The 18,129-nt window shown below is 42.5% G+C and overlaps 1 long non-coding RNA gene across 1 annotated transcript in view; it reads right to left on the bottom strand.

The window, feature by feature from the left end:
- Nucleotides 1–8,829, bottom strand: part of LOC115944021 (uncharacterized) — a 14,645-nt gene extending 5,816 nt beyond the window's left edge. The window contains exon 1 of the long non-coding RNA XR_014144037.1: nucleotides 8,311–8,829. This is a non-coding gene — a long non-coding RNA (uncharacterized LOC115944021). The remainder of the gene's footprint in view (nucleotides 1–8,310) is intronic.
- Nucleotides 8,830–18,129: the final 9,300 nt, after the last annotated feature.

Here is an 18,129-nt window from a genome sequence, read left to right on the forward strand (position 1 = left end):
TCTACTGAGACAAAGTGGCCTAAGTCAATGTGGGCAGGTCAGATTTCTTGGATGTCTCTTTATGGTTGTACTTTTTATCTGTACTCTGTGTTTACCTGCATCTACTACCCTTACTTCTCTTTCAAGACACATAGACTGGTCAATCTGGTCCCATGAAACAAGCAAGACTAAAGAGTTACACAAATGTGATATCGAATCCTGGTTCAACCACTTAATAGTTGTATGTATGGTCTCAAGCAGATCTTTCTAATCTGCTTGAGTCTCTGGATCATCTAGTAAGTGAGGTTAAGTTATTATGAGGACTCATCAGATAATATATGCAAATTTTGAGTACTCAAAGTATTTAAACTCTTAGAGTTTGTTACCTCAAATCATACGTGAGGTTAAACTATTATAAGGACTGGATTAGGTAATATATATAAATGGTGAAAACCCAATTAGATAATATATACAAATGGGCTTATACAATTCCTGGCATACAGCTGGTACTCAGTAAATACTAGCTATTACTCCCTTATATACCCTGCTCCATATCACTATTGTTGTTGCTTATTTTCTTTTGTCAGAAAAAAAATTGTCAAAGATTTGGAAATGGACAACAGAGAGCACTGGGCAGCCTTTCAGTTGAGCACCAGTCATCCGGTAGTACGGTGTTGTTCAGTAGAACTTTCTATGGGGATGTTCTGCACCAGCCCTGTCCACATGTGGCTAGTGGCCATGCAATTGAGCAGTGTGGGTCGAGCCAGATTTCTGGGGACCTATTTTATAGGAGTGTAGGATATTACCTCTTTGTTGACTAGGCTGTTTTATAACTCTTTCGGGTGGAAGTCAAGTTGCAGAAAACTGATAATGGAAATGATTCTTATCCTTAGCAAAGCAAATGAATTTTATCCAATACATGTAACTGATATCTACACTACTGAAAAGACAACCCCAAACACTGCCTTTTATCTCCCCATTGGACATTAGCCAATTTAACATCTGTTTATAAATTCATTTCAGCTCTCCTGACTGGCTCCGTCAATGTCTATTCTTTAAATTCATTTTTGAGCTGATTTTAACATCTGGCTAGTTTCCACTGTTACAAACGAGTTAAATAAAATCTTTGCCTGTATTCATTTTATGTTTACATGAAAATGATGATTTTACCTTGAAAAATCAAGGGTCCTCTCCCACTTATGTCCTAATAATGGTTTTATTCCAGCTCAGTTGACTGGGGAAATGGGACATTTTTTCAATGTAACCTGTGTTTGTGGTTGCTTCTATTACCATATTTATTTTTCACTTAGGGGAAGGTGTGGTAGGAAATTACTTGACAGGGTTATTGCAAGGTTGAGGAATAGTATTGGAAAACAACACAAAACAAAGAAATAAGTTCCGAGCTTGGTGTATGAGTTAGCCATTTCTCCTCTCGCTCTGGAAACCTGTTTTCATGGATTAGAGATTGTGAGGCTTTAACTACAATGTAACTGCTCATTTTGTTGGTTTATATTTCATTGCCATATGAATGGAACAACCTGAGTCTTGAGTTTGTTTGTAATACCCAGCTAGAACCTGGGAGGGGAGCATTACTAGATGGTGTGGCGTGACACACAGAAGCACAGGGAATGTGGGTCCATGGCGAGAGGAGACAATGCTGATCACAGAGCTCAGTTTGTTCTCCTTTGGCTTCCTGTTTCTAGGCAAGTTGGACACATAAATATAAATACAGTTGCTTCTTAAGAAAATTGCTTGAGAATTAGAAACAGAAATATTGTGCCAATCTAGAAAAAACTGGAATTGAATTATGCCTTAAAGAGTTCTAAAAGTGGGGCGCCTAGGTGGTTCAGTCAATGAAGCATCTGCCTTTGGCTCAGGTCATGATCCCAGGGTCCTGGGATCGAGTCCCGCATTGGGCTTCCTGTTTAGCAGGCAGTCTGCTTCTCCTTCTCCTTCTATCCCTCCCCCCCGCTCCTGCTCTCTCTCTCAAATAAATAAATAATTAAATCTTTAAAAAAAAAAAAAAGGAGAGAGAGTTCCAAAAGTGGAGTGCAAGTGTGAGAAATGGCAAAGGCTTTAAAATAACTGACACAACACATGTCCACCCACCTTCTATGTAGCTGACAAGGTATCATGAACCATAACCCTTATTGGCCTCTGCCTGGAATGGTTTTTTGGGGACCAGAAATAGTAACCCGATGTGAGCTTTCCAACAGTGGTTAAGGCAGAAATCGTACTGGCTTTATGTTTACCACATACCGTTGATAGTCCTTAACATGGCCCCAAAGTCTGTGACTAGAAACGGGTGAACTCCAGGTTAGTTAAAATCAGCTACATGAAAGTTACAATAGAATTTTCCAGCACCTGTTGCTATGACAAACGTAACGCCTGGCTCAAGCAGAGATCATGAAAGCAGAGATTCTGAGCACGTTAAAAGGAAGGAGGAGAGGAAAAGAAGAGGCATCTTGACAAAATAGACTATCAGCTAATTATGAAAACAGTCACTATTCTAACATTACGGGGAAGGAAGAAGTGTTCACTAAAGAATGTTGAGTGAAAAAACAACACAATTTCTATGGATATGGTGACCACTAAAGACACAAAACTATATAATTCTATGGATTAAAAGTCACAAGGAAACATACAAGGCTTCTTTCTTTTAACTTAAACTTTTTTTCTCTTATCATCCTTTAAATTTGGTTTAACAACACATTATTTATCTTTGAAAACAAAGTGGAAAAAGACAAAAAGCAGGAGAGAAAGGATAAAAAGGAGACACTAAAAGAATCAGGAGAGACAAAGGGACGGGCAGAAAGCTTCAGTTAGAAACCAAAGTTAGAGAGTCAGCAGAGCTGCCTCTCCTTTGAAGGCCAGGGCAGCCAGGGCCCAGGGTGCAGGGTCCGGCACCAGGGGTGGCCCGTCCCATTCCCTTCCCCACTCGCTTAAAATGCCTGCCCGCCGGACCACGACGGGTCTGACAGAATTTCTGGGGTTTGTTCTCCCTCCTACAACAAAATTCTTCTTGCGTCATGCAGGGAAAGGGAGTTTATGCTCCTTAGGTAACCTCTGACGTAGGGAATTAGACTGTCGAACAGAAGCCTGAAGAGATGGGCTCTATTCGCAGCCAAGTCATCTATCGAAGGCGTGGAGAACAGGGAGGGGCTGAGGGCAAGAGCTGAGACTCCTGTCCATTGAATAAGTTCCGGTAAACTTAGCTCTATTGGTGGTCGGAGAGCAAAGATCTCCCTTGTGACCTTTCTAAACACAATCAGGAAAAGGTGTTAGACAAACATAAGCCAACAGGGAGGCGCTTACTGAATTTTTGATGCAGGACACGACAGCCAGAGAAGAACACACCCTGAAGATTGTAGATGCTGGTGGATGCTGGTGGCTCCAAGCAGACAGATACACACATGTGCAGCTCCCTCCAGAACACTCGGAAAGAACTACAGAGTATTTATGTGACAGTTTATAATGTAATATTCACGGTTCGTCAATACAACTCTCTTATTACCGATTAGGATTCCAGCTTGGCAGAGCTAGTAATTTTTTTATGCTTCCTTAGGGAAGTAGTCAAAACTCTCCTCTATGTAACCCTTGCAGTTTGCATGACAGTGTTTTACAAGTTGTAGATGTTCAACTGGGGACCCATGTAGTGGAAAGATGGCTTTGCAGTCAGAAAAAGTTCAGCTCTAAGCTCCACCCCCCCATCCGTTTATGACCTTGGGTGAGTTCCTTACTCTCTCTAACGCTCACCCGTACACAGGAGATTTAGTGTGGATCCAGCAAGATGACACAGCAGGTAGAATGTCCAACACACAGCAGGACCATCGCAGGATTTATCTTGTGAGGGCGTTTTGACAGTAGGGTGTCTGAGTGGAACTCTTGCTTAACATTTTGTAGTCCAATTTGAATAGTCATGCATCAGACACATGGATCTAGAACCTGGTATCAATGAAAAGAGTGGAACAGAGTATGACTAGACACTATTAGAAGAAGTGAGAATTCCTTTTTTGCCTATATAGAAAAAAAAGAAAATAACATTCAGCAAGGATATTGGGAGCCCACACTTAAGGAATTGGGCTGAGAAATTAACATGAATTATCTCATTTAATCCCCATACCAACTTTGGGAGAAAAAGTGCTACACTCATCTCATTTTACCAGGAACTGAGTTAATGAGATAAAGTGCCCAAAGCACTTTGAGAAAGTGGAGGGATTCTGGAATGATGACTTCAACTGTCTGAGTGTAGATGCCAAGATTTAACAAAAAATAGATTCTGGAATTGTACAAGGAAGAGACACTACATGCCTACATTAAGCACACACAACCCTAAACTTAAGTATGGAGAAATGATGTTGTTCTAGAAGAATGCACCTATGGGGCCCACTGATAGTAGGTTAGAGCACATAAGGAGAGAACTCTTCAGTACAGAGAAGGGGGTTGGCAAGAGGCGGGGAAAGAGGATGGGTCAACATTGGAAACAAAAGGGAGTGACCAGGAAGCCAACTTGGCAGTGAGTCTCCAGCAGTGCAGTAGGTTACCAGGTTCCACAATTTGATCAAGGCACTATGATCCGAGCTGCGCCCAGAGTCCAGGGAACCACAGAGGTAAGTGCCGACCTGTGAGGAAGGCAGTGCTACTGCCCGTAGTCATGAAAGTCCTCCAGACTCTGGAGACAGAGAGTGCTCTGTGGAGGAGCCACCCTGACAAGAGGACCAGTCCTCTATTGAGGAAGGTGAGGTGAGAATGCAGGGAGGGAGCTGGAGCGAAGGTAGTCTGACGGCACTCCGTTCCTTTCCTCCAATCTGCCTGTACTCCCTATTGGCAGAGCCCAGCTGGAAATAAGGAGTCCGCCGAAATAATGCACACGGATCAGCCTGATGGGACAAAGAGAAGATATCCATGGACAAGTCATAGAAAGATTCACTAGGATGTCAAAGAGTTGGGTTCTTACCCTATAGGTGATTGAAAGACATAAAAAGTTTTAGGAGAAATGGCTCATCAGCACCATACCCCAATGGGCACATCCAGCTAGTATGCCTTGTGGCCACCCAACTAACTTCCCTTGCTCTGATTCAATGGACTGTGACTTTGAAAATAATGGAATTAAGGTGCACAAAACTGGAGGCCTTGTGCTGTAAGGATGTTAATGCAGTGATTAACAAGATGGGAGCCTGAACAAGAGTAGTGTTGATGCAGATGTGAAGGAGAGATTGAGCTTATATTTTGGAGATAAGATATGAATGTTGAGAGGGAGAAGTCAAGGATAGGTCTAGGTCTATTGCTCGAAAGTATGAGTAGATAGCTATACCAACAAATGAGATAGAGAATACAGGCTTAGGAGGAGGTTTAGTGATGAATCTGATCAATTTAATAAATTTAAATTTGTAAAGTATGATTATAAGAGTCTTATGTAAATTTAAAAGTCATCTTGATCTTAATCAACATTAGGACGGATGATTCCACTTCAAGACCATTCATGATCTTGTCTTTATCTTTGCCATTGCTATGGCATCTAAAATCATAGACTTTGAAGAATATTATAGGTATCATAATCTTTTTTGTCCCATTTTCCCCCCCATTCAACCTGTATTTCACATCTTTTGTTGAAGAGTAGTTCAAATTGGATTGCAAAGGCTTGACTATAGATAATCTTAACTAAATCACAAAATAATGTATATTTAAATTTATTTTATCCAAATAAACTTAAAAATTAATAGCCTGACACTCCTGAATTTTTCTCCTTTTTGGAACTGTTATTATGAGTGGCCTTAAGCAAGCTACTTCTTACTTAGTTTCAATAATACATAGCTACTTGCAGTGTTATAAACGAGTTTTCACAAAACACTCCCCTATAGGCAAAATAGAAATAATAATACTTTGCAACATTGAGGTCAGAGGTATTAATTATTTCAGGTTCTAAGCAGGGATGCAGCAGACATTTTGTTTCTAGGACAGGATGTTTGCTGCAATGCTTTGTTTTCCCACGTAATTATAGATCACTTAAAAAGTATATTTAAAATATGACTTTATGTTTAAATCTTCTAAATAACATGTTCAAAGGGTAACAATTTAATTATGGAAACATGATTTTCTTTATTATCATATTCTCTCCTATAAATACTGGATTATGAGTGCCTTAGATTCATACATGGAGATAGCTATTCAACATTCATTCCTGCTTTGCTCTACTGATTACTTGTGATTCTGCCAGTTAATAAAATAAGATTTTATTTGCAAGGTGTCTATACCCTTTAGAAAGAGTGTCTTTCTTTCTTGGCACTAGGTTGGTCATCTCAATGGCTGCCACAATAGTCGCATCTGTTAAAAAACCCAGTACTTACAGTTAAGATGACTTTTAGGACACGTATTAGTGTTTTAGGACACGTATTAGCAGACTCACCTAATGTTACTTAAAAATATATATTTAAAATCCTTGCTAATCAATCAGTACCATTTGTGCAGAATCAATTTCTTAACAGGGATTTTTTTTTTTTTTTTTTTTTACTATACAAAAGTAAGTGCTTAAACAAACAAACAAACAAAACCTAGATAAACGTAAGGACCTTCTTCCCTTAAATTCAGCCATTATTGCCACGGCTTTGGGACCTGATGTTTGTTCAGTGTTTGTGGGCTCAAGGTCCCCTTCTCCTGGGATTGCCTTTTTTGATACTGGTACTGCTTTGGTGGTACCACTGGGACTTAGAAAAAAACTCTGAAATGTGTTGACTCCTTAACTTCTGGCAAGAAATCCTTTAATTGGATGTTTACCCCGATTACCCCAAATAGAACTTAACATATTCTTGCTAGTTTTAGGGGCTTTAAGCCCTTCCTAGGGCCTGGCAAAATCCTTCCAAAAGCTCTTGCTTCCTGTCCTGTCTTATCTTGTCACTCAGTAACATGGTGTGGGGAAACAACATGGATCACAGCATCCCATGATCCTCCAAGACGGACTTTTCCCCTAATCAGTGAGACGGTTACTCTGTAATAACCACCCTCCAGTTTTTTTCTGCGGGTGGTTGAGGAGTAGGAGTATGGCCATCAGAAAAGAGGAGAAAAGGCTATAACACCTTGAATTATTCACATACAATCCAGATATTTTCCTGGCAAACAACGTAGTACATAAGAAAGTATAGAAGACAGTAATTTCCTTATCACCATGATTCAAAGACCACAGCCTAGTCATTGAAGGCATATTCCTGCCTGAAAAAATATAGCTATTTTCCTCTTGTGAAGCTGCATTTTGTGATGACAAATGATGTGGAACATGAAGAGTTCCAGCTTCTAGAAAATCCGATCCCTTGCATGTGGGAATGAACTACAAAGGTATAATCAAGTTTACCTTTAAGTCTACTGTTAAAGAACTCTACCAGAAAACAAAACAAAACAAAACAAAATGGAACGAAACACACCTCCTACTGAAACAGCCATAAGCTTTAAACATGTTGTCTTTAGAGTTTAGCAGGAGGCAGGGTTGGGAGGTTCACTTACTAAAATAGCCCTCTCAACAAGAAGACTGCCATGTGCAAACCAAGAAGTGGGCCCTCACCGGGAACCAAATCTGCTGGCACCTTGAGCTTGGACTTCCAGCCTCCAGAACCATGAGAGATAATTATCTGTTTCTAAGCCCCCAGTCTATGGTGTTTTGTTATAGCAGCCTGAGCTGGCTAAACCATCTACTTGAAAAATTTTATCTACTTGAAAAGAGACTTAAGAAATCCAAAATTTCACGGTTTTTAAGCTAGACCTGCTGGATGAAGGTGGCTGGGACATGGCCTCCATTTCCTTCTGTTGGGATATAGTTTATTCTCACCCTGGATCAGCATGAAGAACTACAATAATTAAAAATCAAGCATGCATCTTTTTATGAAAAGGTTAGACAGTTGAGGAGTGAGATACCCTTGCTACAGCAGCTCAACAGATGTTGTTGGCGGCGACTTCACCGTCGTCCGGGTTTGAAGGAAGTGAGAGTCTCAGGGACAGAAGGTGAAATCTAATATACCCATCTTCTGAACTACTCAGGGCAATTGATTTTTGCAGAACTACTCTGTGTTTCTTTGCATTTTGGTTTTTATTGTCAAGTAATTAATCTAAGAAGGGAGTGGAAGGTCCAAAGAAGCAAAGTTAAGAGTCTTTGAGTTAAAGGAACCTTGATGAACCACCAAGATCCTCTCCTTACCCAAAGAAAGAATCGTTGGACTGCCACCTCTGGAATCTCTCCCTGCCCAGCCCTCAAGCCTTGAGTCCCACAAAGACAGAGTTAACTGGCTGAAGTTTTTACACCTGCCCGGCACTCGATCTACCTCCCTCTGTGCTCCCTCTCCTCACCTCCGCAGCTCCAAATAAGAACAAGTCCGTTTGTAGACCTTCCATTCAAGAGATGTCAAAATTCCTGATCAAGCTTAGTCTGCACTTTTTTTTTAAAAGCACTGCAAATTTAAGGCCGACTTCATTGGTGAGTCTCTTTAAAGGGCCAGAAAACTGTAGAAGAACAGTTGTACTTGAAGAACAATTCTTGAGCCACTGGGTTCATGGCATTCTTGGGGCCAAGGAGCTCCTGTTGGGGGACGCATGGGGGAGGAAGGGCTATTGCTTTGCTCTATTTACAGAATTGGCTCTTTATTGACTTCAAAAGCCAGTTAAAAAAACAAAAACAAAAACAAAAAAACAGAGCGGGCTTCCAGTCATGCTGCTTTAATTTCAGGCTGTTTTTCATTCGAGGAGAATGAAAATTCTCTATTTGGTAATTTCCTTTCTTGCTCAAGGTTTGTACTTTTAAAAGGTTTTCCCTTCTTATCAGCTTGGCCACTGTCACAGCTATTGTAACCCAAATGTTGACAAAAGGTACAGAAAAAAAAAAAAACCACACAACAAAACACCCGAACTTCTCCAAAACAAAACCATAGAAACAAATAAAAAAAGATTTCTGTTTGGCGTGTTGCCTTGGAAAGGGTGCAGTTCTGTTGCCAAAGAGGGCAACGGGTCCCAGGAGTACCAGTGGAGGCCAGAATGGACAGAGCCCACCGCAATCTTCGTGGAAAAAAAATAACGTGCAGATAATCTGAAATGTTTTCAAAGGAACTGCTATACCTGTAGGTCCTCATAGTCTGCAAGACTGTTATTTACTCACAGCTGTTGAAAACTTTTACTTCAAACACTTTTAAGGTATTCCTCGGCCATCGACCAGTACGTCACACAGTGACATCAACCCGCGAGGGCTTACATCATCCGCGACCTCGATGACCATCTCTTGTAGCTGTTACAGCTCAGGGGTGTATCTTAGAGAGCTGGAAATAGATTCAAGAAAAAGCTTAGTCAGATATTCAGCTCGCTTTTCCTGTGACATGTGATTTATTTTGGGGACTCATGAGCTTTGCCTCTTGATAGTGTAGTATTTCTGCATGTGTCAGGAACTGAGCTGGGCTCTGAAAATAGGAACCAATGGGACACCGCCCTGCTTTCAGAGTCTACAGAGGAGAGACAGTAAAGGGGTGCAAGGGGGGACCCACACGGAAAGGCAGGGACCACAGAGTGAGTGTTGTGCAGAAGCACAACTGGGTGAGCGCAGGGAGCAGGGCTAGTCCTGTCTGTCAAGTTGCTAGAGAAGAAGTGAAGGGACCAACCAACCAGTGTTTTCCCTTAAATAACCTTAATGGCAGTGAGGAGCGAGTGCAAAATCCCAAAGCTTTCCCATCGCCTCCAGGACAATCATTGGTACACTCAAAAGAATATGTGAATTCTCGGGGCATCAGTGACACAGTCTGTTGAGCGTCCAACTCTTGGTTTTGGCTCAGGTCATGATTTCAGGATTGGGTTCTGTGCTCAGCAGGGAGTCTGCCTGAGATTCTCTCTCCTTTCTCTCTGCGCCCCACCCCCAAAATAAATAAAATCTTAAAAAAAAAAAAGAGTATGTGAATTCTCATATTTCAACTCAAAAGTAAAGGGAGAATTTGTATTCTCTTCCATATATTAGATGGGCTCATACAAAATTGCTGGCTTGGCAGGTCAAACACATACAAAGAATGGTAATTTCATAGAGTACAGACATCTGGAGAGACGGCTTTGCATGGTTTGCCCTCTGTCTCTTGTCCTGCTGTTTCCTATGCCTGGGGGACGGGCACGGGTGGTGGCACCCAGGGGCCCGCGTGGGGAGCTGCGACTGGGTGGGGTGTCCACATGGGGAGTTGAGCTGGGCTGGAGCCGGGACAGAGCACAGGTGCGGCATCTTTCTGGGCAGACAGCTCCTCCTGGTTGCTGGAAGTGAGAGAAGGAAGCCCGGGACGGGTGGGAGCAGGGATCTGACCGCCTTATGCCTGAGAATCTCATTCCAGGGGAGGGCTGCAGATGGCCCGCAGAGCCAAAGGCTGGGTTACCAGGCTCAACAGGAGATGAAAGATAAAAGGTGGGAGGCACTGCAAGGAAGAGGGGAGCTGTTCGAGAGTTTTTTAAGGGTTGGAAGCAACAAAATTTGCTAAATGATTAGAAATGGGAGCTAGGGGGAGGAAGAGTCCAAGATCATGGTAGCAATTGCTTACCTTCATTTCACTCTGGCCTTAAGCCCTCAGCCTTCTGCTCGGGTCGTCTCACTAAGTGCGTATTAGAAATCTCTGTCAAGCCCATTTCCCAAATGAGGAATGAGGCTCTCAAAGATGTGAAGTCACTTGCCCAAGGTCACTGAGCCTGTCAGTGTTTGGTCCCTGAGTTGGATCCAAGTTTAAATTGCTGGATGACTCCTGGAGCCATTCACTGAAACAAAGAAGAAGAATCACAACAAGAGAATTTGGCAGTTATTGAGTGCTTACTATGTGTCAGGCAGTATTCTAAGCCCTCTTCACAAACTAACTGACTTAATTCTCAAATCACTCTGTGATGCGTATTACTATTTCCGTCATTTTATAGATGAAGAAACTAAGGAACAGAGAGGCTAGGTAATTTGGCCAAGGTCACACAGCTTGTAAAGTAGAAGAGTCAGGATTTAAATTGGGCAATTTGGCTCTAGAGCCCATGCTTTTTTTGTTTTTTAAGATTTATTTATTTATTTTTTAGAGAGAGCACGCAGTGGGGAGGGGCAGAGGGAGAGGGAGAGAGAGAATCCTCAAGTAGACTCCCCGCTAAGCACGGAGCCCAATGTGGGGCTCGATCCCACAAACCATGAGATCATGACCTGAGTCAAAACCAAGAGTCGGATGCTTGACTGACCGCACCACCCAGAAGCCTCTAGAGCCCCTGCTTTTAAAGACTTCATGATACCAGAAGTTTAGAAAAGTAGTGGAAGGGACCTGCCCTTATCCCAAGAGCAAGGTCCTCCAGGCAGTTGGATTTATTGGTTGGAACTCAGAATAGTGATCTGGTCTAGGGATGTGCATTTGGGAGTCATTGCCTTACAGCTGAATTCAGACTCTGGGAAGAATGTGGGACCACCCACATATTACAGCTGCACATACTTCATACCCACAACTTCGGCGCTCCGGAAAGTTCCTCCAGCTGGCAGAGCACCACCTGAACGCCCGTCTCCAGCGCCAGGCACCACTGGCCCCTGCTCTCTCTCAGAGAAGTTGTCACTGTTGCCTCTGATGCATTAATCTCATAAACAGGAATATTTGTTTACATGCAAAAACAAAGTATACTTGAGTCTTGGCGATACATTTATTTTGTCACAGATTTTTATTTTGTCTACCTCCCAGGTTTTTTTTTGGCAGACAGAAAATCATGATCTCTTGCTCTCTGAGGCTGTGGTGCTCCATGTGTTTTCAATCAGAGGCAATTAATTACATAATTAAGGGAAAAATATCATTTGAGATAGTGCAATAGTGGTGGGAATAGTAATTATTTTTAAATATTGGATTAAATCTCAAGTTGTCTCAATTCTCCAGTCTGTGACTATGCCCACAGCAGCATTTGCGGTCACCGCGAACAAAACGTAACCGTTCTCAAGATGGGCGTGCAGCGATGGCAATGGGGTCCACAGGAATTCTTTCCAAAAGCTGACTTTTTTCTCAGAAGGGAGGATTCCAGAATAAGTTGAAAATAACAAAAATACCATCAGGGGATGCTTCTGAAGTTGAAAGGTCAACATTTGCTCCTCCTTGGGTCCTCCACGAACGTGCCTAAACAATTCCAGAATCGTTAGTTAGGAAGTTACGTGTCCAGTGAAATAGCTACTTAGTTTATGAGAAATTGAATCTGGTATATCAACTGAATCCCATTCTGTTTCTTTCTCTTGTGGAATCATCTAAATTGTTTTTAGAATGTAGAAGCATTAAGGAAAGTGAGGATCTCTCAAAATTGGATGTAGTGTCTTAAAGCAGCCCCACAAGTCTTTATTTTACTTGTTTTCGCTCACTTAATGTTTAGGATAGATGTTTTGATGCTCATGATGAAGAAGAGACACCACGTTTCTGAATGTTGAGGGGATTTTCTCAAGGTCATTCAGCCTTCAGGGACACAGACAAGATTTTAGGCAAGATTTAAGTCTTCAATGAGAAATCCAACTTTCTTTACTGGCTCAGATGCGTCTAGATAAACACTTTCTAAGTCACAGCCCACACTTGATAATACGATTTCTACTTCTAGTTGTTGGTGATTTAGTAGCACAAGAGGGAAATTGTTAACATGATGGCAATTTGTTAACTGCTAAGACAAATGCCTTGTGTTCATACCCACAGAGCTTACGTTACTTCTAAAAATAAGCACCACCTTAACTGAGGATTTCCCGTGTGCTCAGGCTATAGCGGGAGCTGGTCAACAATAACAGTAGCAGAAGAGGAAAGACCATTTTTATTTTGGTCTGTCATTTCAATCGGAGAGCTCACTAACCCTTTCTGGAGGAGGCTACTGCTATTAAGGAAAAATAGTTTTCCGGGATGGCAACACATGTCAAGTGACACACGACGCCTGTGACTGGGCGAGGACCAGCCTTCAGGGCTCCCGACAAGCTCCTTGGCAGATGAGCCCTTACACCAGGAGGGCCCTGTCCTTTAAGTCTGTTTAGCTGTCATCCGTAATAGGTGTCCACTTTCGATTTTTCTTTTCTTCTTCCGTGTGAGAGAGTATGAAACACACACACACACACCCAAACAAAAGATGCATCTGCGTTAAGCCAACTCAGCCTTAAACCGACATCCAGTGAAGTGTAGAGCTGGTATCAACCAGACACCGCAGTGAGAGTCACAGTCCTGATGGCCTACACAGAAAATCCTCTGTCAGTGAATTCATCGCTAAGTATGCACAAATCGACTCACGACACGTCGCGATGGTCACTGTGTCCTTTCCATGGCACGAAGCCACGCGCTGAAAAATCACGGAAGGAAACCAACAAACGTGTCTGGCAATAATGTCCACATGAGAGTCGAAGACTTTGTTCTGATTGAGGAAAACAGGTGGCCTTCCAAAATCATTTAGCTAATTGAAAACTCTCATATTTTCTGCTTAACAAAGTCCTCATTGCCTGAACCGTGACCCTCGTCTATTCCTATTTTTTTATTTTTTTAAAGATTTTTATTTATTTATTTGACAGACAAAGATAGCGAGAGAGGGAACACAAGCAGGGGGAGTGGGAGAGGGAGAAGCAGGCTTCCCGCGGAGCAGGGAGCCCGATGCGGGGCTCGATCCCAGGACCCTGGGATCATGACCTGAGCCGAAGGCAGACGCTTAAAGACTGAGCCACCCAGGTGCCCCTGTTCTTATTTTTAAATTCCTTTCGCGGCGGATTCTTCCTGCAGGAGAAGAGAGCTCCGTTGGCTCTCCTGTCACAGATTTGTGCACATGTAGTCACGATTGTGACAGACATTCCTGAATGTCTCTTCTTTGGTGGGAAAATGTAAAATGAATCCGCATTCAGGAAATTTTTTCAGAAAGTCTGATTTTCCTGATCCTGCGATCTTGGAGTTTCTGCATTGCAGATTGGGAATAGACAATGTAGATTTCATTGCCCCCAGCGTCAGGGAAATGTGCCCAACAGAAGCTGAGTCTCCCCCACGACTCTCACGCACTGACTTGTATGAAGTGAAGTGAGTGATAACAGTTCCAAAGGTTCATGGTCACTTTTCTGAAAAGTCTGGGTAGGTATTTTATGTTATGCACGTGCACACACATGTGTAACTGAATCCACATCTGCTCAGATGTGAGCCAACAGGTCATTTCATACATTCATTGTTGCTTTTCCCACTTAAGCTGTATTATAAAATCTGCCAGAAAAAAAATATGCTTGTTATGTTGGTTCCCAAATCAAAACCGTCTCGGCTTTGCCATATCTGAAGACTGTTAAAAATATTTTAAGATCATGTAAACAATCCCAAGGTCTCTAGGAATGAACACTGGGATGTACTCAGTAAACTGGGCTATTTTAGTTCCTGTCCAATTACACTTCGTCTCTTTCTACTTCCAAAAGCGTGCTCCTTGTTGCTCTCTTATTAAAGATAGCGAGGGTTACTTTCTGGTAGGCTCCCATGAGTAAAATGCTGTGCCTTTTATTTTAAAAAGTTTATCACTTCATAAATGAAGGAAATCATGCGATTGTTGCTAGCCCTGCTAATTTGGGCTGCACTGAAGTGTAAGCTAAAACTTTGGCTGCCACCCTGAAGACCATTAGCAGAGAGAAGCAAGTGGTGGCTTATGTGTATTTGTATTCAATCCAATGCTAGTTGTCTGTTTACAAAATATACTCGGTTCCTTAAAACGACTTCCTGGAGCCTTCACACTGGGGTCGGGTTTCGTAGCCAGCACACACAATGCCCTGGGATTTCAAAAGTCCTGGATTACCCACTCAGCCAAGCAAAGGGTGTGAGCGAAAACAAAGTAGAAAGAAAAAGGATTTCAAAAAGAATCCTTTTGAGTTGTCTGTGCCTAGAACTTCCCTGAAGTACTGCTAGATGGACTTCATTCTTCAGAGAGGCCAAAGGTCACATTCTTCCTTTTTTTTTTTTTTTTTTTTTTAAAGCACTACAAATAACAGTTGGTTATTGAAGGCCTGGCCTTCCCGCTAGTTTCAGAACTTTTATTTTCCACCGGTTTGCCGTGGATGGGCTGTGTCCAGGGGACAGGGCTTGGCCGGGATCTGACTTGGAGCCTTCAACGGCCTTCTCTGGGCCTTTCCTCGCTACCTGCAGGTGGAAATCAATGGATCATGCTCACATCCGATGATTCGAGGCAACGATACGGCCATGTTCCTTAGTGATACAAAAATAACCAGCAGAAAAATTAAAGACAAAAGGTGTAAAAGTGATCATCTCTGGGAAGCAGTCTTACTGAATGAGGTGGATCAGGGAAATACTGTTTCTCTTTGGAAGCCCTGAAAGTAACTGCTATTTGTTTTTATTATCAAAGACATTATACGTGTGAATTCCATTAAAAATCAGTCTGTTTGAAGTTTAAAAATTTGGATTTGTTTCTTTTAAAAATTGTTTTCCACATGTCTCATTCCATTTTTTAAATGTAATATAATTTTTGCCTGTAATTTATCTGCCCAGATTAAGGTATTTTCCCCATTAATAAATGTTTGTTATCTGGACCCCCGGGGATAAAAAAAGGTCAAAAGCACTCTGTTATAATATATTTTGTAGCAACACAGTAGTTGAATGAAGAGGAAAAGGGAGCCTGTGATAAGAAACAATGGAAAATGCTGAGCTTTTTACATTTTTTTTTACTACTATAGAAAGAATTCAGAATACAGCTTAATAGAATTATTGGAATATATTTTTCTCCCACTTTTATTGTCTCTTTAAAGCACTCTATCATTCTTTGGCCGTACCTATGACATACGATAAACCTGGTTAAGAGTATGTACTTGGATTCATACAGACCTTGCACTTGGCTCTGTGAGTTCACTCCCCCCACAGCCTGCATAAAGGGCATCTCACGCTAGCACCTGCCTTAACAGGGTGGTAATAAGAATTAAATGGATGACTTATTTAAAGGGCTTCGCCCAGAATAAGCGTGCACTGCACTTTTTTATTATTGATAAGAAAAGCAAGTAATTCGATAATGATGTTGGGCAGGCGTACAAGTGTATGAAACACATGTGGAGTTACCGTAACGTGGGTCAGATGCATGTTGCTAGACTGCCCAGTGTCACGGGGATACCACTGTGTGGAGGCCCAGAGGAGAGACCACGCCCATCCGTGGTTGACACCTACCAAGACATAAGTTCAGTGTGGATCCATGTAACTTCATAAAACGGTTGTGGCCTCCTTCCTAGTCTGACAGCCATGATTTTATTTTCTTACAAAATTAGTACTTGCCCACATTGATACCCACTAAATCATTTAAAAATTATGTCCCTAAAGACAAGACCTTCCAGAAATTAGGAATCAAGGGAAGATTGCTTTTTCTCTAAATTCTTTTCTCCTTCTGGTTTCATAGAACAGCCCCATGTTCCCCGTGGCCGGAAGATGGCAGGGAAGGAAAACTGCTTCCCTTGGATCTGCTGCGCCTTCTATTTGAACTGGTTCATGACTTGGCTGTCTGCTTTCCCACCTCGGGCAAAAACACATAGTGCATTCCCATGTATTCTCTGACAGGCTTCAGAGGACCGGGGCTCAGGGTGGGGTCGACAGCCACGGTGACTGTCTCTATGTCTCTCTTACACACACACGCACACACTCATGCATACACAGGCACACGCCCGCACATAAACACAGAGGCTTATAACAATAAAGCACATGCATGTTGGTACTCTACCTCGAAATGCAAAGTCTAATTTTGGCCTTTTCTGACTTTGCCTTTAGGTTTTTCAGGAATATAAGTCTTCTTTTTTTTTTTTTTTTTAAGATTTTATTTATTTATTTGACAGAGAGAGAGGGAGGGAGCACAAGCAGGGAGAGCAGTGGATAGAGGGAGAGGGAGAAGCAGGCTCCCCGCTGAGCAGGGAGCCCGACGCCGGGCTCGATCCCAGGACCCTGGGATCATGACCTGAGCCAAAGGCAGATGCTTAACTGACTGAGCCACCCACGCACCCTTAAAAATCTTGTATTTTTATTTATTATGCAAATGCAAATAGAAAGTCAAAAGTTAGAGGACAGGACAGTGGGCTATTGTTCAAGGAAGTGTAGGTCGCTCACACATTTCTTGGGGCTTCCTTAAGTACAGAAGCATTTGGTCCCAATAAGTCCGTGGAGGAAAATTGATTGCATCTTTACCTGATGACCTCTCTATGGTGCTTTAAGAATCTGAGTACCTAATCCGTAACAGAGATACTAGCTCTCACATCTGAAAATGGAAAATATTCCTACTAGTTCGTGAGAGCTGATTTCCAGTCTGGATGTGTTCAAGAAGGGTGCTGTCACTTGTCACCCTCTGTCCTGCCCTCTGCTGTCACTGTCCTTTCCCTGTTCTCCCAAGTTCTCACGATCTCCTGAGCTCCCACCAGGAGTGTGGACCCCACTGCTCTTCCCTCCAAAGCCAACAGAAGCTACCATGTGCTGCAGACATAAGTGCACACTGTAGGATAGTAGCAAAGAATTAAGATATAAAGCAGCTAACCTCTCATAAGCCCAGGATCACTGCACTGGACATCAGTTGGCCATATCCATGTGCAGGGACTCTCAAACAGGCCAATATTTTCCTGGCCATGGATTATTGGTCTCTTTCTGGAGATGCATTTTCTTCTGAGGAGAATCCCCTATTTCCAGATTCTTTTAGATTTCATTTAACTTACAAAGTGTTTGACTTGAGTATTTGAGTCATATGGTGCCCAGTGGTAGAAAGAACATTCCTCTTCAAACCAGGACAGACAAGCTTGTAAGGCATTAGGTTTTGCTGTGGGAGGGAAGTCATGACCCAGAGGGAGGAAGGAAGGCTGTCCCTCTGGGACCAGATATTTGTGGGGAAAGAGAAATCAGAGAGGATGGTGAAGCGGTCAACACTGTGCTCTGGTTTCCTCTTTCAAGATGTCAACTCAGACAGAGGGACATAGCGTAGGTGGGTAAGCAAGAGCTTTGAAGAAAAGGGGCTTCTGCTGCCTTCCTGACTTGGGGCTCAGAAATTGCTTCGACATCTTCTTGGCCCCCATGTGGAGAGCATCCAGGTCAAAGCAGACTGACACCGCAGAAGGAGATTGCATGGGTTGTTCAAGGCTGCCATGACAAAGTACCACAGACTGTGTGGCTTAAAATAACACACACTTATTGTCTCACAGTCTAGAAGTCTGAC

This window comes from Leptonychotes weddellii, chromosome 3 (assembly GCF_054177405.1).
Source record: "Leptonychotes weddellii isolate Sample4059 chromosome 3, ASM5417740v2, whole genome shotgun sequence".
Taxonomy (NCBI): Eukaryota; Metazoa; Chordata; class Mammalia; order Carnivora; family Phocidae; genus Leptonychotes; species Leptonychotes weddellii.